This window comes from Ceratotherium simum, chromosome 4 (genome assembly GCF_057802395.1).
Source record: "Ceratotherium simum simum isolate JZ-2026a chromosome 4, ASM5780239v1, whole genome shotgun sequence".
Classification (NCBI taxonomy): domain Eukaryota; kingdom Metazoa; phylum Chordata; class Mammalia; order Perissodactyla; family Rhinocerotidae; genus Ceratotherium; species Ceratotherium simum.
Genome location: NC_141903.1, coordinates 5,732,414 through 5,754,154, shown reverse-complemented (window position 1 = coordinate 5,754,154; position 21,741 = coordinate 5,732,414).

Sequence of the window (21,741 nt, the reverse complement as noted above, 5' to 3'; positions counted from 1 at the left end):
TGCACAGGACAGGCCCCCACAACAAAGCATTATCTGGCCCAAAATACCACTAGTGCCAAGACTGAGAAATCCTGTTCTATCCCTTTTCTTACGCCTTTATATACAGATGTAATCAAAGTTGCTAACATCTCAGAGCTTTCTATATTCCAGGCATTGGAATCATATTTAGTCCTAACCACGAGCCTCTAAGGTTGCTGCCATCATCAACCCTCACTTACAGATAAAGGAACTGAAACTTTAAATAAATTGCCCCAATTCCCACAGGTAGAAAATGATGGAGCTGGAGTTTGCACAGAGAATCCAGACCACCTGCATCATTGCAAAGTAATTGTAGGGAAGGTAAGACCTGGGCCACCTATGTCAGCATGACCGGTTGGTTGTTCCAGAAAACTTTTGCCTGCAAAGTTGAGACTATACACCAATGAATAACTTCATTATTTGCTTCAGGAAGTTCCTGCAGATCAAGTTATTGAAGACAGCACTGGCTCACTCAGCAGCCGACAGTCCACCTGTCCAGCCTTACCTCACTATTTCTCACCTCGGTGTGTCCACCAGCCCTAAACCATTGTGTCATCAACATTGTTCAATTCAGATCAGTTCCTTGTCTTTTAAAAATGCCTTCGACCATTTGAGCCCAGACTCTGGGGCCCTATAATTGCCCTACTGCTGATGTCCCTCTCTGAGACGTGACTAGACTGTCAATGAGTCCTAATAAGTTTAGCTTTGCCTTATTAACAAGTTGTCCAGTGATATTTTGGGGAGCTCAACAGCATCCAAGTCATATAAGCCCAAAGTTCTCCATTTTTGCCATTTGCTGTACAATTTGCTATTACAATTTTGATTTTAGCCCAAATGAGATTATCCAGTGATTGGCTTTTTCAAAATATTTAATGAATTTTAGGCATCTTTCACTGCCAATTAATAAAGAACCAGCTCATTTTCCCCCCAATGACTACATAGAATTTAAATGAGTTGATATATGTATCTTAATCTATTTAGCCAGTTCCTTATAGATAGAAATTTAGGTTGTTTTCATTTTTTTTATTACAAATAATATCATAATATAACCCAACTTTGTGCTCATATTTGAGCATTTCTGTGGCTTTGATTTTCAGAAATACAATTGCCGAACAATGTCATGTGAATTTTAAATTTGAATAGAAATTTACAAATTGTCTTCCACATTGTCTGTACCAATTTAGCAGTGGGGCGTGAGACTGCTTCCCCACTTTCCTCCCAATACTTGACAAGCTGGAGCCACAGCCTCAGCTTGGCTCTAGCTGACTGTTGCCACACGGGAATTTATGCCTGGTGGCAAAAAGATCTTCTAATTTTCCAAAAGAAGCTGAAATTCAGACACCTTAAGTAAAATCTCTTGATTTTTTAATGTTGTCAACTAATTCCATTTTTAAATAAACACTAGCTGCAAGCCAAATTAGCCTGCGTGCTACCAGTTTGCAAGCCCTTGGGGTGTTGATCTTGAAGGCACCTTTCTTCTCTGACAAGATAGAGGCCAAGTCCCACAAGGCAGTGGAGTAGATACCCAAGTGTACAGGCTGGAACAGTTGTTTCCCTAGGAGACATATTTACAGCCACTCTAGGGTAGAATCTGTGTTTCTCAGGTTGGACTGAGTGTCTCAGGTGAGCTTATAAGTCATATCCAAGGTCGTCTTTCTAGTCATTCGTATCCTGGCCTGCCATTGCTAGAGCAGCTGAGAGCAGGCACCAGAAGCAGCCCGGTGGGAAGGAGGGCCACCAGGCAGAGCCGCTGACTCTCCTCCTTAGCAATTAAGACCCTGTTGAAGAACAGAGCAAAGAGGGAGCCCACCAGCAGGCAGTTAGTTAGGGACTCAGGGCTCCCTCTTGATCTCCTCCACCCCCAGTGTCTTAGCAGCGCCTGAAAACTTGAGCATGTCCTCAACTGAACTCATGCCAATTTCTCCTGTGTTTCTTGTCTTAGTGAATGTCACCATCATTCAGAATGAAAAGTCTGCACTAAGACGTCTCATGCCTCCATGCATGAACTCTGCTCTCCACGCGGCTGGAGAACTCCCGCTTGCCCTTTGAGGCTGAGCTCAAAAGTTATCTTCTCCATGGTGCCTTCCCACACTGTAGTTGTGGCTTTACTTTCTGCTGCTCTATTTTCCCTCAGCATTTCTGCCAGCTTTCGTAAAATACTTATACTTATCATGCCATGTTCTGTTACCTCTTTGTCTTGCGAACTAGTTGGTAAGCTCCTCAAAGAGGCCTTACATCTGATTCTTCTGCGTGTGCTTAGCCCACAGCATGTCACCTGACCCACAGTAGGTACACAACCAATGCTGTTGAAGAAATGAATCTGTTGTGGCAGTTTTAAAATTTGTCCACAAATTCTCTGACATTCCGTCCATGAAGAGGTGGGGACTGTGTCTCTTCCCCTGAAACTGGGTAAGCTTTTGTGATTGTTTCAACCCATAGAATATGGTAGCAATGAAGTTATATGGCTTCTGATGCTGGATCATAGAAGGTGATTTAGCTTCCACCTTGCCCACTGGAACATTTGCCTTTGAAGCCTTCAGCTACCAAGTAAGCAGTTCAACTGCCACGAGACCACCATGCTGCGAGGAAGTCTAAACTAGCCCGTGCGGAGAGACCCCTAGAGAGGTTCTGAAACTAATGAGGAGGGGAGATGGAGAGAGAGATCCAGCTAGCTCCAGCTGCTTCATCCCACTGCTGTTCCAAAGCCAACCACCCCCTGACCGTCACTGCCTGAGATTCCCTGAGCCAGAACCACCCAGCAGAGCGTCTGAATTCCTAACCCACAGAATCCATAAGAGATATTAAAATGATTGTTGTTGCTTTAAGCCACCAGTTTTGGTGGTGATTTAAGAGATAACAGGAACAGAATTTTGTTCCAACAAGTGGGGTGCTGCATTGGCATTGGCTTTGAGGCTGGATGGGAGGTGGAAGCTGGAAGCGCCTTGCAGAGCCTCTTAGCAGAAGCCTTGAGGAGGCCCTCAGTGAAGGCTTAAATGAAAGTGAGGAGAATGTTGTTAGAAGCTAAAGGAAAAGAGACCCTTGTTATGTGGTGTTGGAAAGTCTAGCAATACTGTTACCTGTTACCTGTGGTAAGTTGGAAAATAGAAAATGCACCTAATAGACTTGATGATCTAGCTAGAGAGATTTCTGGATAGAGTGTCAGAGGTGCTGCCTGACTTCTAGCTGCCTGAAGTAAAATGTGAGAGGAGAGATGAATCAAAGAACAAACTATTCAATTTTCGAGTAAATTTTTAAAGAAAACGCAGGGATCAGGACAGTCTTTTCAGACAGCAAAAGATTCTCAAAGAAACAAAAGACCTCAGGGAAAATATCAAACCCAGGATGCTCTTGGGAAAATGTGATCTCAGGGTAAAGATAAAGATAAGAGTATGACTATAAAACCTTTTGTTAGGAAGGATCCCCCCAAAATTTAAGGTGGTGCCCTACAGACCTTTTCAAACAGACAAATATTCTTCTCAGGATCTAAGGAGTAAGCTTTGCAAACTCTGTTTGTTAAATAATAGACCCTTCTAAGAATTTTAAGGGAATTATCCGACAATGGGATAATTTGCCCAGAAAGCCCAAAATAGGGAAAAACTTTTCTAAAAGAGATTTGTGGGTGTGGCCTATATTTAATGGAGGAGATTATAAATTGGTACACAGGAAGCCCACAAAGTTTTTAAAGGAATTGCATCACCCTGGAATGAAAGGGACAAAGAGAGTATAAGAAGAAAAGAGCTCTTTGGTTGCCCAATCTTTTCTAGGTAGGAAGTGGGCTGCAAATATGAGCCTTTTCTTATGGAAAAGGGAAGGTAACTCAGAAGAACCAAGAACCCAGTGGTCAAAGCCAACAATCATGGAGAACAACTCCCAGGGAGTAGGACCAAGCCTTAATCAATGAGCTGACAACGTGTGCCTGGCTGGAGTTTAGACGTGCTATTGACTATGGGCCTTCTGTTTGCCCTATTTTTGAATGGAAGTGTTTATGGTGATTATCCTATGCATGTCCAACCATTGTGTGTATGGGAATGTAGGTCACAGACCTTTAAATTGAGAAGAACCATGCATGACGGTCCTCACTTGTGCCAAGGCCTGATATAGGTGATGAGATTCTGGACCTCAAGCCCGAGCCTGATGCCATAATGGGGTGAAACTTCCGGGGGGCAGGGGGTCTTGGGAGGAGGTGAGCGTATTTTACATGTGGGATAAATGTAAATAATTTGTGCTTAGAGGGCAGACTGTGGTGGTTTTAAAATATATCTTCAAATTCTTTAATACTCTTTCCATTGAGAAGTAGGGTCTATGCTCCTTCCACTTTAAATTGAGTGGGCTTCCTGCAGCTATTTAATGATGGAAATGACACTATGGGTAGTAAAAGGCAGTGCAACATCCACCTTAGTTGCTGGGACATTCGCTCTTGAAGTCACCATGTAAAAGCAGTCCAACTTCCCTGAGATCAACACGCTATGAGAAAGTCAAACTAGCCCACACAGAGAGACCACCACACGGAAACCACATGGGGAGGCTCTGGGAATACATGAAGGGAGAGAGATCCTGGTCAGCTCGCAGCTGCCTCAAACCACGTGGTTCCAGCTCATGCATCTAACTGCAAACATATGAGAGATCCGGAGGCAGAACTGTTCATCTGAGCCTTTACTGAATGCCTGGCCCATAGAAACCACGAGAGATAATAACACAACTGTTGTTTTAAGGCACCAAATTTTGGGGTGATTTGTTATATGGCAGTAGATAACTGGAACACCTGCTTTGTAAGATATGGCCTCACCCAGAGGATTGCCTTTCACTGGTTGAGAGAGTGACATTGCATTTGCAGAATCAAGTCAGGGTAGCCACGATATTTGCAGATTTTTTTCCAACAGCAAAGAGAAATACTTCCTTTTGCTGTAAACAAGATGCTGTCAAGCTTAGTTTTGGAGAACTGTGTGAAAGCTGGGCAGAAGGCCTGGCCTGTGTTTCCATACAGTACATTCAAGATGACTTTTCTGTTACCTGAAGCCTTGAGGCCACACCTCAGTATTTGACTTTCTTTATCTGACTCACCTTTGACTTGAGCATTTCTTCTTCCTGCCTAAAGCCTGAGACGTGCTTGCAATGCAAAGCTAAGTTGCTCACACACAAACAGAAAGGAGTGGTCTCTTTTGGTTCCAAATATTTTTTACCGTCTTCCCCAAGCCAAATACTCCCTGAATGCAATGAAATTTTAAGCAGCACTTAACTGAAAGACTTGGGAGACTGCACCAGTTACAGAGAGTTGGATGGGAGTCGGGGGAGGGAACTGGCCACGTAGGCCACATCTCCTGCCCCACTTCTCCCCGCAGCATCTCTTGGCCACGCTACTCCTTCCTGACCATAAGAAGTCTGAGTCCCTGGGCATATTCTGTGGTTTGCAAACTCTACAGCTTCCACTGTCTCTTGTACGTCAGTGATGTTTTCCTGACTCCAAGGACAGGAGGTCAGAGGGAAAGTTCTAGTCCCAGTGGAAGGTGAGCTCTGGTCCTTTCCGTCCATGAATTCTCATTCTCCAGCCTATGTTGTGCATGTGTATTTAACATACTTAGCGGCCTTCACTTTGCTCATGCTTAAGACAATGAGCCACTCTGTTCTACGCAAGCTAGTCCAAGGCCTTACCTCATTCCCTCTCTTGGAACTCAAAGGATCCACTTGGAGTAAAGAAAAGTAAAAAATAAGCAAAAAATAACAACAAATAGAACCAATTTTAAAGAAAGAAAATACATCTTTCTGAGCTTCATTTTGGGTTAAGATTATAGACACAGGAAAGGATAATTGAGTAGATATTAATGTGCAAAGTGCTGTCTAAATCATTTTGGCTGACAATGGTATTCAATTTAAATTTTTGAAGAAGAGAAACATTTAAAGAGGTGGTCAGGTTAATAGGGTGCAAATTCCATAAGGCAAGCATGTTAGAGTGTTGACGGAAAAGTTGCCGCGTTAGAAACTAATTTCTTTTAGGCAAAAATCAATAGACAATTTGCAAGTTAAAGTGAAAGCATTTCTGTAAACTATAAAGAATGGTACTCTTGTCAGAGATTAGCTTTAGTATCAGAGGAGAAATGACAAGTTTTTTCGGGGGAGGTGGGGGAGGAATTCCACCTCTTCTGCCCATATTCCCCCCTACCTTCCTTATCATCAGCTCTTCCAAGGATGGAAAAGTGACCAGTTGGGTGTTCAGAGACCCGTATAGGGCTGCCCTTGGCCAGTGGAGGGATCGGGGCCACCAGGTGTCAGAAAAGCTGTTTTAGTTCCTGTTCCCCCAACACCTCGGGTCCCAGCTGCCCTTTTCCCAGTGCTCCTGCCCCCAGCCCACCTCCCCCTGCTTGCAGGCATAGATTATTATCAGGTCACAAGATTTAGAAACGGGAAGGAAGCAGGAGACCTTGTGCCTCCGTCCTGAGCTTCATTCCTGCATCCTGATTATTTGTGTGCATGTGTAAAAGAGGGAAAGGGGGAAGATGGGATGTCTGTTCCACTTTCAGTAAGCAATACAGATTTTTTCTATTTCTCTATCGTTCTTTGTATGTGTTGCTCTCTTTGGAAAAAACTCTCCAGAGAATAGGGCAAGTAGTAGATATCAGTCAGCAAAACCCACTTTGCGTCCCCCACGTCTCACCTGTTTGTTCTCCAACACCAAGCCTGGCCGTATACCTATGTGGGCTTGACAGTTAAGATATGACACCCAATTAAATTCAAATTTCAGATAAACAATGACCTTTTTTTAGCATAAGTATATCTTAATATGTCATAGGACATACTTATACTACTAATTTATTTGTTATTTATCTGAACTTCAAATTTAACTGAGCTTCTTATATTTTTATTTGCTAAATCTGGCAATCCCCTATCCATGGTCTGCCTCTCTCAGAAGCAGTTAGTGTAACGTCTGAGACAAGGACCCTAAGCCAGACAGAGGTGGGTTTGAATCCCTGCTCTGTCACTTGTTAGCTGTGAGATCTTGAGGATGTATATCACCTACACCAGTTCAGTTTCCTCACCTGAAAAACAAGGAGAACAATGGTGCCCACTCTATGGGGTTGTTGTAAAGGCTGAGTAAGTCGATGCAGGTAAGGTACGTATAACAGGGCCTGGTATGTAGTAAGTTTTCAATGCTGTTTGTAGTAAGAGGCTGATATGGTGTAGCAGGAAAGACATTGGCTCTTTCAGTGGTGATTATTTCTCCAAATTGTGGGTATAGTCAATGTATGTACCTAAACCCAGAGACTTCTTCACATAGAATCCAAGATGTGTGGCCCCCTTCCCAATGGAGCACATCAACCAAAGAATCTCTCTACTCTTCTCTGGTGAGAGAGGGACACCAAAATGCTCTAGGAGTAACATTCTTAAATCCTCTTATAAATATGAATAAAAATTAGCAAGAAAATTTCTATCCAGAAATATGTTAGCCCTTTTTCCTTTTGTCGTTTATCATATCATTAGAAAAAGAAATACTTGACTAAACTTGTGGTGAAATAACTGGATGGATGTAACACTGCAAATGACACGGCCTAGGTAGTTTTTGCAAAGCATACGTGAAGGAACACAGGGGAGAGAATTTTGCTATTTTGTTAATTCTTTTTATTATTTTATAAGCTATTAAAGTGTCTGGAAGGACCCAACCAAACCAGCAGTGGCGGTTGCCCTTCTGATACAACGAGGATGGGGCAGTTCATTTACGCTGTTCCCTTTGATTTTTTTTTCCCTTACAAAAACACTTCATATCCTACTTGTGCACTGAAAATATTAAGAAAAGTAAAAGCAAAGACAAGTAATATCTGCTCATGTGACTCCATCTCAAAGAACACCTCTCGTTCCCTGCTCTCACTCTCAGCAGAGGCACTGCCAGCAGGTTTTATATGTCCTTCTAGGAATTTTCTGTGCATCAATGGGCATATACATAATATAGCTTTTTAAAAACCACAGTGAGGTTCTACTCCACCTAACTGTTGAGCAACTTGCTTGTGTCATTTATCTTATCGTGGAAAATGTTCTGTATCAATACATACAAATCTACCTCAATCTTTTTAATCACATTTTCTTCTATAGTATAAATGTATCACACTTTAAGTGGTATGTAACAAGCAGTTATAGAAATACCAGTTTAGGAAAAGTTAGGCTCTTTGGAGTATGAAGTCATTTGTCTAAGCTTATAAGAAACTTTGGTGGTTTAAATTTCCCCTCATAGATAAATGAAAATATAATACATAAAAACTTATAGGATGCAGCAAAAGCAGTGCTCAGAGAGAAATTTATAGCTGTCAATGTCTATATTAAAAACAAAGATCAAATCAATAACCTAACATTCCACCTAAAGAAATTAGTAAGAGAAGAGCAAACTAAACCCAAACCAAGCAGAAGAAAGGAAATAATAAAGACTAGGTAGGAAATATATGAAACAGAGACTAGAAAAACAACAGAAAAAGGTCAAGGAACCCAAAAGTTGGTTCTTGGAGAGGACTGGCAAAATTGACAAAACTTGAGCTAGACTGACCAAGAAAAGAAGGAAGTCTCAAATTGCTAAAATCAGGACTGAAAGAGACAACATTACAAATGACCTTACAGAAATTAAAATGATTATAAAGGAATGCTATGAACAATTGTATGCCAACAAACTAGACAATTTAGACGAAATGGACAAATTCCTAGAAACACACAAACTGTCAAAACTGACTCAAGAAGAAATAAAAAATCTGAATAGACTGGTAAGTAAAGAGATTGAATTAGTGATATCAAAACTTCCCACAAAGAGAAGTCCACCACCAGATGGCTTCACAGGTGAATTCTACCAAATATTTAAAAACAAATTAACACCAATGCTTCACAAACTCTCGCAAAATATAGAAGAGGGACACTTCTTAACTCATTCTATGAGGCCAATATTACCCCGATACAAAGACCAGACAAAAACATCATAAGAAAAGAAAACTACAGGCCAATATCCCTTGCAAATATAAATGTAAAGAGTCCTGAATGAAATACTAGCAAACTGAATCCAACAGCATTCCAAAAAGGTTATACATTGTAACCAAGTGGGATTTATCCTAGGAATGCAAGGTTGGTACAACGTATGAAAACCAATCCGTGTAACACACCACACTAATAAAGCAAAGGACAAAAACCCCATGATCATCTCAACAGATACAGAAAAAGCATTTCCCAAAATATAATACCCTTTCATGATGATAACACTCAACAAAAAAACAATAGAAGGGACTTTCCTCAAACAGATAAAAGACATCTAGGAAAACCCCAGTTAACATCATACTTAATAGTGAAAGACTGAAAACTTTCCTTCCGAGATCAGAAACAAAACAAGGATGTCTAGTCTCACCACTTCTATTCAACATTGTACTGGAGGTTCTAGCCAAGGCAATTAGGCAAGAAAAATAAACAAAAAGCATCCAGAGTGGAAAGAAAGAAGTAAACCTATATCTATTTGTACAAAATTAAAAAAAAAAAGACCTATTAGAGCTAATAAACAAATTTGAAAAATATAAGACCAATATAAAAAATTGATTGTATTTCTATACACTAAAAATGAACAACCCAAAAATGAAATTAAGAAATCAATCCCATTTACAATATCACCAAAAAGAGTAAAATGCTTAGGAATAAACTTAAAAGAAGTGTAAGACGTGTGCTGAAAATGACAAAACGTCATTGAAAGAAGTTAAAGGAGACCTAAATAAGTGCAAAGACAGCCATGTTCATGAACTGAAAGACTTAATGTTATCAAGATAACAATACTCCCCAAATTGACCTATAGATTCAAAATTCCAGCTCTTTTTTTTTTTTTTTGCAGAAATGGACAAGCTGATCCTAAAATTAATACAGAAATGCAAGAACCAAGTCATCTTGAAAAGTTGAAACAAAGTTCTTCCCAATTTCAAAACTCTTCACGGCAATCCAAAGAGTGTGGTACCAGCATAAGGATAGACATATAGATCAATGGAATAGAATTGAGAGTCCAGAAATAAACTCTCACACCTATGGCCAATTGATTTTTAATGAGAGTTCCAAGACCATTCAATGAGGAAAGAAGAATCTTTTCAACAAAAGATGCTGGGACAACTCTATATCCACAGGAGAAAGCATGAAGTTGGACCCCTACCTCACACTATATAAAATGAACTCAAAGTGGATCAAAGACCTGAATGCAAGAGCTGCAACTACAAATGCCCTGGAAGAAAGTATAGGGGTAAATCTTTGTGAGCTTGGATTAGGCAACAATTTGTTAGATATGACACAAACCATAAACAAGAAAAGAAAAAATAAATAAATTAGACCTCATTGAAATTAAAAACTTTGCATGTCAAAGGACACTATTAACAAAGTGGAAAGACAACTTACAGATTGGGAGAAAAGATTTTCAAGTATATATCTGATTAGGGTCTATCATTCAGAATACTTAAAGAACTCTTACAATTCAACTCTTACAATAAAAAGACAACACAATTTAAAAAGGGACAAAGGATTTGAATAGACATTTCCCCCTAAAACATGTACAAATGGCCAATAAGTATATGAAAAGGTTCTGCAGATCATTACTCATTAGGGAAACACAAGTCAAAACCATAATGAGATACCTCTTAAAACTCACTAGGATGGTTATAATAATAATTTTTTTTTTAAAATGGAAAATAACAAGTGTTGATGAGGATGTGGAGAAACTGGAACTTGCAAACATTGCAGGTAGGAGTATAAAATGATGCGGCTGCTTTGGAAAATAGTCAGTTCCTCAAAAAGTTAACCGTAGAGTTACCATATGACCTAGCAATTCCACTCCTAGGTATATACCCAAAAGAATTGAAAACATATGTTCACACAAAAACTTCTATATGAATAGTCATAGCATTATTCATGATAGCCAAAAACTGGGAACAACCAAAATGTCCATCGATGATGAATGGATAACAAAATGTGGTATATCTATACTGTGGAATATTGCTTGGCAAAAAAAAAGCAATGAGGTACTGATACATGCTACAACATAGATGAACTTTGAGAACATTGTGATAAATGAAAGTCAGACACAGAATACTATATATTGTATAATCCCATTTATATCAAAAGTCTAGAATAGGAAAATCCACACAGACATAAAGTAGATTAGTGGTTGCCAGGAGCTGGGAGTAGTGGGGAATGAGGAGTGACTGCTAATGGGTATGGGATTTCTTTTTGGGGTGAGGGAAATGTTCTGAAATTAGACAGTGGTGATGGTTGCATAAACTTGTGAATATATTAAACATCACTGAGCCATATACTTTCAATCAGTGATTTTTATGATACGTGAATTATATATCAATAAAAATATTTTTAAAAATTCCCCTCACATGTTTAGTCAACTGACTCTATATGTGTGTGCTTATTCATTTAACAAGCATTTGTCAAGAGATCCATGTGTCCGACACTGATGTCCCTCTGTGGAGGATGAAACATCACGGTCTCTGCCTTCAGGGTCTATTTATGGAGGATGGGCCCTGGTGAAGAGGGGTGCAGAGATCTGAGACAGCATTCAAACAGAAAAGCCCAGGAAAGTCACTCTGGTGGGAGGAGAGCTCTGGAGTTGAACTGCTCTTAGCAGCTGTGTGATAGCGAGAAGTCATTTAGTGTCTCTAGGTCTCTGTTGCTCTGTTCTGTTTGTTTTCGATTCTTGTCACTAACGGGAATTGTCACTAATGCATCTCTGCCTTTCCGAGATTTACCACGAGAGGATATCTGGGGACCCTTCAGCACTATGCCTGGTGCGTACACGATGTCCTGTATATGTTCATGGGGTCTGGTTTATAGACAAGAAGCTCATGGGGAAACCCCTGGTTGATTAAATGGCATAATGGATCTAAAAGCCCTTTGCAAATTGCAAAGTCGTTTACAAAAGTGAGTTACTGTTACCACTTAAGAGGGAGACTCTGCCGCCTGCGGAGAGCAGGGTTGAGCTGGGGAGAAAGGCCTAGGGACTAGTGAAGCTTGCTTTGGCAGGCTTATTGGATCTGGATGGGAAAGAAACTGTTTCTTTGGGTTGTTAGCTTGTAAATAGCTGGCCTCCTGCTGATTAAATGAACAACTTCCTAAACAGACTTTCAGCTAGAATTACACTGTGCTCCAAGCCTCAAACTGGAAATGAAATAGGGAGGGCCAAAGCACATCATCCACCAGAGGGAAGAGGAGGGGAGAATTCTATTTATTGCCCTTCCCCTTCCCCTTCCCCTTCCACTCGCCCACCCCTCCCCCAGACCTGGACGAAGAACATCTTCCTCATAACAGCGATTGGCTCAGAGATGGCGGGAACCCAGCTCCAGCCAATCAGGGCAAAGCTTTCCCCTGGCAACAGTGGTTGTTTCAGGTATGGGCAAGTGATCAAAGTTGGTCCAATCAGGGTGAAGCCTGGTATTTTTGTTCAGTAACTGGGAAGAAGAGAAAGTCCCTCTTTCCTTGTGAACAGTCTGGGGTGTGCATGTGAAGTCTGAAACACTCTAGCTATTTTGCAGTGTATCCTCTTTTTTAGGGAATATCAATTAAAGGAAGGATACAAATAAAATGGTGTCACCTTTCAAACATGCTCCAAGTCTTCCTTCCTGCTGGGTATCAGATCCTTTGAAGAGACTTTGGGCAGATGATGTAATTTCTCTGTTAACTTGCAGTTATTGAAACACAGTCCAGTCCATTTTAAAACACCAATATAACGTCTGATTCAAAACTGTCTCCCACCCACAACTCATGCCAGACCTTGACTTAAGGACCTTAAGATAAGGACGTGGGCGTCATCTGTTCTGTGACTTTTCCCCTCTCTGTAAGTGGAACCGGGAATAGGCATATGGGCTGCCTCTGGGACACCTCAGCCTCCTCCTGTCTTTGGATCTAACCCCTCTGGGTCTGGGATAGGGGCAGGGATGACAGAAGAGGGAAGGTGAGTTCATATTCCACAACTTCCCACCTGACTATGACTAGGGACGGTACCCTGGCCCCATTGCTTGGTCTGTTTTTTTTCCTGTCTGCTGCTGGGGCCTCCAGCTGCCATGCTGGGATCTGCATATATGGTGAGTGTGATTTTCTTGGCAGGATTTAGTGTACCCCAGGTCCCTTCATCTCTGATGAATTAAAGAGTTAAAAGCAAGTAATTATTTTAAAGCAAGTAATTTGTTTTTCGTGCAACCACCATGGAAAACAGTATGGAGGTTCCTCAAACTATTAAACTAGAACTACCATATGATCCAGCAACCCCACTTAAAGGAAATGAAAACACTATCTCGAAGAGATATCTGCACCCCCATGTTCACTGCAGCATTATTCTCAATAGCCAAGATATGGAAATATATAGATGTGTAATGGAATATTATTCAGCCATAAAAAGAAGGAAATCTCACTATTTGCGACGACATGAATGGACCTTGAGGGCATTCTGCTAAGTGAAGCGAGACAGAGAAAAGCAAATACTGTATGATCATACTTATATATGAAATCTAAAAAAAACTGAACTCATAGAAACAGAACACATTGGTGGTTGTCAGGGGCAGGGGATGTGAGGTGGGGTGAAAGTGGTCAAAAGGTACAAACTTCCATCATAAAATAAATAAGTCCTGGGGGTATAATGTACACCAGGGCAACCGTAGTTAACAATACTGTATTGTATCTTTGAAAGTTGCTAAAAGGGTAGATTTTAAACATTCTTATCACAAGAAAAAAAATTGTAACTATATGAAGAGATGGATGTTAACTAAACCTATTGTGGCAATCATTTTGCAATGTATACATGTATCAAATCATTATCTTGTACACCTCAAACTTATCCAGTGTTATATGTCAATTATCTCTCAATAAAACTGGGGAAAAAGCAAGTAACTAGAGTACAAGATGAGAATTTAGAAAAATACTTATGAGTTGGGTAAAGACTTTCCAAGCATTACATCAAAATCAGAAGCCGTGAAGGAAAAGATCTGGTTACATAAAAGTCAAAAATTGTAGTTTATTAAACAATACCGTGAGCAAAATGAAAATGAAAGTGCACACACGGGGCTGGAGCAGAGGTCTAGCCATACATAATAGATAGAGAATGAATGTCCTTAGTATGCCAAATCTTCTGACCAATCAGTAAGAAATCAATAAACAGCCTAATCAAATTTGATTAGAAAAGCAGGCAAGTCACAAAAATGAAAACCCAACCATAAATAAGTAAGAAATACATTCGGCTTCACCAGTAATCAAAGAAAAACAAAACACGCCAAAATTAAATACTATTTCACACCCATGGAGGTGTGAGGTAGAAATTTACATCAATTTTTTTTCTCAGATGGCTAGCCAGCTGCCCTAACACTATTTGCTGAATAATGTATGTACTGCCTCACTTAGGTGAAGCGGCCCCTTTGTCATGTGGTCTTTCAGCTGCCTCTTCTCGTGGAAGAACTGCCCTTTGCTGGGTGTAGGACAGAGAAGAAGTGGGTTCTAGGTGGAGGGATCCACATTTGCAAGTGGGCAGCCTGGAGTGTGGAAAAGAGCACCATCTGTTCTGGAAAGAGCTGGAACTTCTACAAGGCTGCAATGAGACGATATGTGATGGGAGCTGGGAGGACAGGGAGGAGTTAAGCCTGGAAGTGTGGAAGGGGGCCACCAATTGGATTCTTGAAGGCCATGCTACAGCTTCTAGTCTTCATCCCTGAGGAAATGGAAGGTCATGAAAGGTCTCTGGGTGCAGGGAGAGACCTACTCCCAGCACCAGGGGTGGGAGGACCTCTGAAGAGTTGCCACTTGAAAGCAAGAGTCCGTTAGAAACACGAGCCCATGCACAACTTTTCTAGCCAGGTGAAACCTTTATTACTCCTTTCCTCCTCCTCCAGCTCCGATCCTGGAGGGGCAAAGGCCTACATCGACAAGACTGAGGAGGGAGAGCAGCATACAGCAGGCAAGAGGAAGGAAACCTGCCCTGTTATCCCACCACTGTGGCTAGCCTGCCAGAGGACAGGGAGAAATTATGATCGGTACACAGGACTAGGCATGGTAGTTACTGTAATAAGATTGTTTGGGCAATCAGATTGATTGAAGAAATTTTATCATCTAAGAATGACCAGAAAAAATCTTGAATCCTGTCCTGAATTTCCTCCAGGGGCAGGGAGAGACCTTACCTTAAAGGATAAATTTAAAGGGACAGCACCAATAATAATAAACTTGCCTTCTGTTGTTATCCTCCGAATCTACCTCGTTTAACAAGTTGGTGGCTATTATTAATAGTGGCCATATGTCACTACAGTGAGATATCACCAAGTGATTGACATTCGTGATCTCATTTAATCCTTGGCATCCCCTGTGAAATGTGCATTTGTATCCTCATTTTGCAGATAAGCATCCAGAGGTTCAGAGAAGCTAAGTACCATGCCCAGCTAGCATTTGCCAGATTTTGGATTTAAATTCAGATCATATTGGCAGTGCTTTTGACCTTGACCTTTTATCCAGTCAGCCCTGCCCCACTGCACAGCTTGACGGGGACACATCCCTTGGCAGGGGACAAACATGATTAACCCGCAAGCGCTCTCAGTGCTTCGTCCTCCCCCTGCCGCTAGAGGGAGCAGCGGTTTCCTCCCCTCTTCCGCCTTTGCGTCCTGGTTTAACTTCTACCCTACATGCTGAGATCAGGGGAAGGAAAACAGAACATGGATGGGGAGGAAAGGGGGCGGGGGAGACAGAAGAGAGTGGAAAAGGACAGAAGGAGGTACGTTGGGAGAAGCTGGGAGCTGGAAGCCAGGGAGCAGGCTGCAGAACGTGGAACCAAAAAAGGATTTTAGAAGGTGCTGCCACACTGCCCTGGAGAAAATCAGGTGGAGAACCTGGGTTACGCTGAAAATGATTTTTGGTTCCTGGACTGTGTCTGTTGGACTGAGACCCTGCTTGGAGACTGGACACTTGGGTCACAGCTTCATAACCATTTTGAAGGCTGGTGTGAGCAAATAATCATGTCCCGTCACAGCTGAACAAAACCTGACACCTTGCTAAGAACTTTAACATCGATGCTTTCTTTTATTCCTCGCGCAAACCTATAAGATAAATACTTTCTACTCATTTTGTTGGTCAATTAATACTGCATTATTAAAGGAACTGTAGAAAATTAGGCAGCATCTGAGAGTAAGAATGTGTTCTCTCCAAGAGAGGGGACAAAACCTGGGTGGCTTCTCTGCAGTGTCATAGGGGAGTTTTGCAAGCAGAATAATGTTAATAAGCACCGCTATTTATTGAACCTTGCTAGGTGCGGTATTTGCATTATCTCATTCAACAGACCCTGACACTTTCCAAAGGAGAGCTTCCTCATTTTCCCACTTTCCAGATGAGAAGATTGAGACTCCAAGATAGTAAGTGTATTAGTTTCCTGGGGCTGCCATGAAAAAGTACCACAAACCAGGAATCTAGAACAACAGAAATTTATTATCTCATGGTTCTGGAGGCTACAAGTCTGAAAGCAAGGTGTTGTCAGGGTTGCTTCCTTCTGAGGGCTCTGAGAGAGGATCTGTTCCAGGCCTCTCCTAGCTTCCGGTGGCCTCCTCGGCAGTAGATGTCATTCTCTGTCTTCACTTATCTTCCCTTTGTATGTGGCTGTGTCTAAATTTCTCCCTTTTATGACATGAGTCACATTGGACTGGGGCCCATCCTAAAACCTTAATTTGATCTAAACTTTATCTTCTGCAAAGACCCTATTTCCAAATAGGCTCACATTCATAGATACTGAGGTTGGGACTTGAATGTCTTTTGAGGGGACACAATTCAACCCAATATAGTAAGTAACCAGCTCAAGCAACCAGGACATATGTCATAGTGGAAATGAACAGAATTGTTCAACTGTGGCTCCCCCAATATATTAGCTGTGTGATCTTTTGCATGTGACTTTATCTATCTAGTTCTGACTCAGTTTCCCCATATGTTAAATGAGAATAATAATACCTACTCATAGGGTTGTTGCAAGAATCAAGAAAGCTTGAGAGTGTAAAGTGCCTGGCACGAAGATCGTGTCTAATACTATTTTCCCGAAGCTCTCTTCTTCCTCTGGGAAACCTCTGGGCTGTGGCCGGCCTCAGCCTCCCTCCTTCAAGTAGGAGGCAAGGAAGAGGAGAAGGATCAGCCAGCCAGCTCTGGAAGAAACCACTCACTTCGTACAGACTCAGCCTCAGCTACCGAGTCTCCTGCAATGCTAATTCTCTTGCAAAGCTCCTTATTTTCTAAAGGGCTGAAATGGCAAAGCCAGTTCCCATATTGACTTATGAAATGAAATGAGAACTTAGAGAGGGGAAGGAGGTCACTTAATTATAACCATCAAGAGTATGAGAGTTAATTTTATGCAGGCAGGAGGCCAAGTCTTTTTCATTTTTATTGGGGATAAGATAAAAGGAAAAGGGTTCATATTTCTACGGGTGACATTTAAATAGTATGGGACCTGCTTATAGGGCTGATAGAAGGATTCGCCTTAGGCGACCCTGGGAATAAAACGAAATTGGTTATTTGTGTCACTTCATCTCTCTCTTCAGCTGTTGCCAGAGACTCTCCATTTTCAGGCTTCCCACTAGCATTGCCAACTTCGAGCAGAGTGAACTAGACCATCTCTTCCAATTAGCACTCACTTAGCCACGCATTCATAACATCTACTGAGCATCCACTGTACGAGGGTAGGCTAGCTGCTGTAACAGACAGTTCCCAAAGCTCAGTGGCCTAACCCAAAACAAGTTTGTTTCTTTTTTAGCAAATGTCTAACGTGAGTGTCCCTGGTAAAGCTGTTGTCCAAAACAGTTCTCTTCCAAGCAGCAAACTCGGGGACCCCAAATCCTTCTGTCTTCTGGCTGGGCCTCCTCTAGGCCCTCAGAGTTCTCTACATTCAGGCAGAAGATGAGAAGGCATTTGTGCTTGGGAGGGTGCAGTGGTCCAGGCCTAGAGGGGGTGATATCCCTTCTGACCACATCCCATTGGCCAGAATCAGTCACATGGCCTCGTCTACCTGCAAAGGAGGCTGAGAAATGTGGTCTGCATGGGAAGGAAAGAAAAGGGAAAATGCTAGCCAGTGTCTGTGGCAAAAGTGTTGTGGGAAATAGTTGCTCTCCCCTCCGTATTTCCTGTAGCACTCCGTCCATTTATTCAACCAATGTTTATTATACACACGCAGAGCCAGGCCACGTGGTGGCACTGAAGCTAAGGAAGTGGACCCAGTAGGGGCCGTATGAGCTGAGCCCTGTCCCTGACTTATCACATTATGCTGCATTTGCTTTTCACATGTCTGTGTTTGCAGCGGTCACCTTAGGTAGCACATCAAATTCCACTGTAGTTGCTGCACCCGTGTCCCCTACCCTGTCAGTGCACATCTTCCAGCTGCCCGAGGGCTTTCTCTTGCTGCTGGAGCTCAGGAAACTCACGCCTCTAGGATTAGCCTCAGCCGCAGCCTGATGGAGTTGCTGTAGAATGCCTCCGCTCGCCCACCCGAGGGCAGGAAGATCCTGAGCTGAGTCTGTCTGGCCTCCTGGAGTTTTCTTGGCTTGATAAAGGGCCAGTAACCCGCAGCGCTGGCTGGCTCGATAATGCACTCTTTAGCGGGCTGCCTTCCTGTTCTAGTCTCACTGCCCCACTCCCCCACCAGTACTTCCCTTCACCTCTCAAATTAACGACTTGCACCCGAATCTTTATTTTAGGGCCTGCATCTGGGGGAACACAAACTAAGACACTGTCTTTGCCTTCAAGGTGCTTGCACCTTCAGGGAGGGTCTCTCTTTTCCTCACCCTTTTTGCTCAGAGCCCAGAGCAGCTACCCATTTGTTCCTCCAACAAGCATACAGCCAGCACCGGCCTGGGCCGGGCCCCGTGCTTAGTGCCGGGACACGGGGAATCGCTGAATGAGGGAAGCTGCACTGCTTCTGCGGGCACAAGTTCAGGTTCTGCCATGTCGAGCTCCAGGCCCTGGTGAGAACTAGGATGTGCAGCCTGACTCCTCTGCTGAGCTCCTTGATATTGTCGCTTGATGTGCATCCTACTGCCTACTTTTTTTCTTAATCTTCTCCTGCATTTCTTGCAAGAATCTCAAACCTGAGTTCTCAATCTCGTCCCTCACCTCCTTCAGCCTTAGTTCAGACACCACCTTCTCAGCGTGGCCTTCACCGACGACCATTTTCAAAGTTGCCACTCCCACCTCAACACTCCCTATTCCCCTTCCCTGCTTAGCACTTGTCGCCATCTAACAAACTCTGGGTTAACTTAAACTTACTGTTTTCTCTGCCTCTTCCTCTAGACTTAAGCTCCACGAAGGCGGGAATATTCATCGGCTTCTGTGACCACTGCGTCTCCAGCATCCAAACAATGCCCGCCCCGTACAAGGCTCCCAAACATTCATTTGTTAAATGACTGAATGAATTTGTTGAATAAGTCAAAGTGAACATTTTCAGTGCACAACTGGAAATAGCAGGCAGGAGTTTGGAGGAGGGTGCCAGCTGAGGGGTGTAGAACAGAGCAGTGATTAGGGGTCCTCAAAGGAGAGACGGCAGAGAGAAGAGGGCAGCATTGAGGATGGATCACAGGAAGCCCTTTTGCTAGGGCGCATAGTGGAGGCGAGAGGAGCAGGGGAGGAACAAGCTGAGCGCTGAGTGGTCAGAGAGAAGGGGATGGCCCAGGTTTATGGAGAATTTGCAAATTAAGGAGACATACTGAGGTGCTCAAGAACTTCATCAGTTCTTATTTTTTCCATCTCCCTCTTGCTAAAAGCTCATGCCATCCTTTTTAAATTAGACACTCCATCAAGACTTTTAAGCCTTGTTCTTTTTAAAGACGACATCTCTGGACATATTTATTTGATACACAATTTGTTAAAAAAATTAAATTAAACTCCATAAAACTATCCCCATCTGGAAACATAATAAAACTAGTATTTAAGCTGGAATCCATTCCTCTTTGCTATAGCAGAAAAGAGCATCCTGTGTGCGTGCTGCCTGCCTGCCTGCCTGCTTGTGAATTTCCACTTAGCCATTATGCAATCTTTTTTATTTTTTCTTTTCTAAAAATGAACCCATGTTCCTGAAAAAAGCTACAATAGTCATCTTTGGCAATTATAAAAATTTTCCCCAGATTAAGACATTCGTTTCCACATCTGGGAAGGAGGAAACAGCAGGAAGTTACACATGCCCGGAATCCTCATTACGACCAGTGTTACTACCGTATTTTCGGAAAGGATTTCCAAGGGTCTGATGGTGGGCACACTGCAGGCTTTTGGTGTAACCATAGATTTTGGAGTTTCGTGTTTGTCTTAGTGGCCTGTGATCTGTATGGGCAACCTTGGGTATTTGACTGACGAGATGGGGTGCTGAGGCACAGAGCTTCCAGAACAGTGGCTGCTACACAAAGACATTGTTCTTTGACTTCAGAGTACATTACATAATATTTCAGAATATTTTTTCATATAGTTTTAGAATTTTAGAACTGAGAAAAATTCTTCATGTTCCCCAGCCTGTTCATTTGGATTAATCGATTTATTTTTAGACCTAGTTTAGCAAGAGAGTTAAAAGCATTTACTGTAGATTGAGACAGACCTGTGTGGTAATGCTCACTCCATCACTGAGTAGTTGTGTGGCCTTGGACAAGCCAGTCAAGCTCTGAGTTTTCTGATCTATAAAATGGGAATAATGAAAACACCTATGTCAAGGTTGTTGTGAGGATTAAACATGTAACAGAGCGCCCAGGACACAGTGTGCATTTGGAAAAGCTTAACCATCATTGTTATTATTAGAAACAATCTATGTTTCTGGGGCAGTCAGCACTTGCCATTAAATGTAGTAAAAGTCATCTTGTTCTAGTGACAAGGACATTTAAGTGATCATTTCCATTTCTGGCAACTATAAAAGGGTCAATCTACTGGCTAGGAAGCAGGGAGAGCCTCTTGAATTAGGATTATTTGCATGGCCAACAGCCTATCCCCAGGCTCTTCCTCTCAGCCATGCTGGGTTTGTACTGGACAAGTAGAGACTGTGGGCTTTCTCTCTATAAACAAGTGTTCTAGAATAGATCATAAAGAGAAGAAGAATCCACTTCAGTTCTTGGCTGGGATTCTTCCCCACGCATGATCTCTATTGATTCTAAGGAATACAAACCCTTGACCTACCCACAGCAGCTGGCAGAGATATATTTCCTACCCATCCAGAACCAACTTTGATTTATTACCAATTATATTTATTATTATTTATTACCAATTTTGATTTATTATCCAGGAGTCCAGGAAAACTACAATATTCCGTAAAATCTTCCTCAATAGCCATTTGTGTGTATATTGGGGGGTGGGGTGAGGTGGACGGCCTTCTACTTTTTAGCTGACAGCTTTGCTCAGCATTGCAGTGAAAATTTCCTGGGGTAGTTAGTACTTTTGGCTGTCATTTAAAACTTACTGAGTTCAAATTTGCTTTTGATACTGAGGTCTCATCTGTCAAAGAGTGTGCTGTTTAGAAGTGTGGTCTCCAAATTTTTTCTTGAGGACACCAATCTATAAAAAATTTTTGAGCATGAATTTTCAATAATTATTTTTATTTATTATTTATAAATTATATTCTTATACTTCTACACTAATATACTATGAAACATGTATAAGAAATACAAAATTTTAAAACATACTAGTCAAAATAAGAAGACATAAAATTTTAATACTTTCTTCTTAAACCCAATGTATCTTGCACATGGCCAAAAGTGATGTATACCC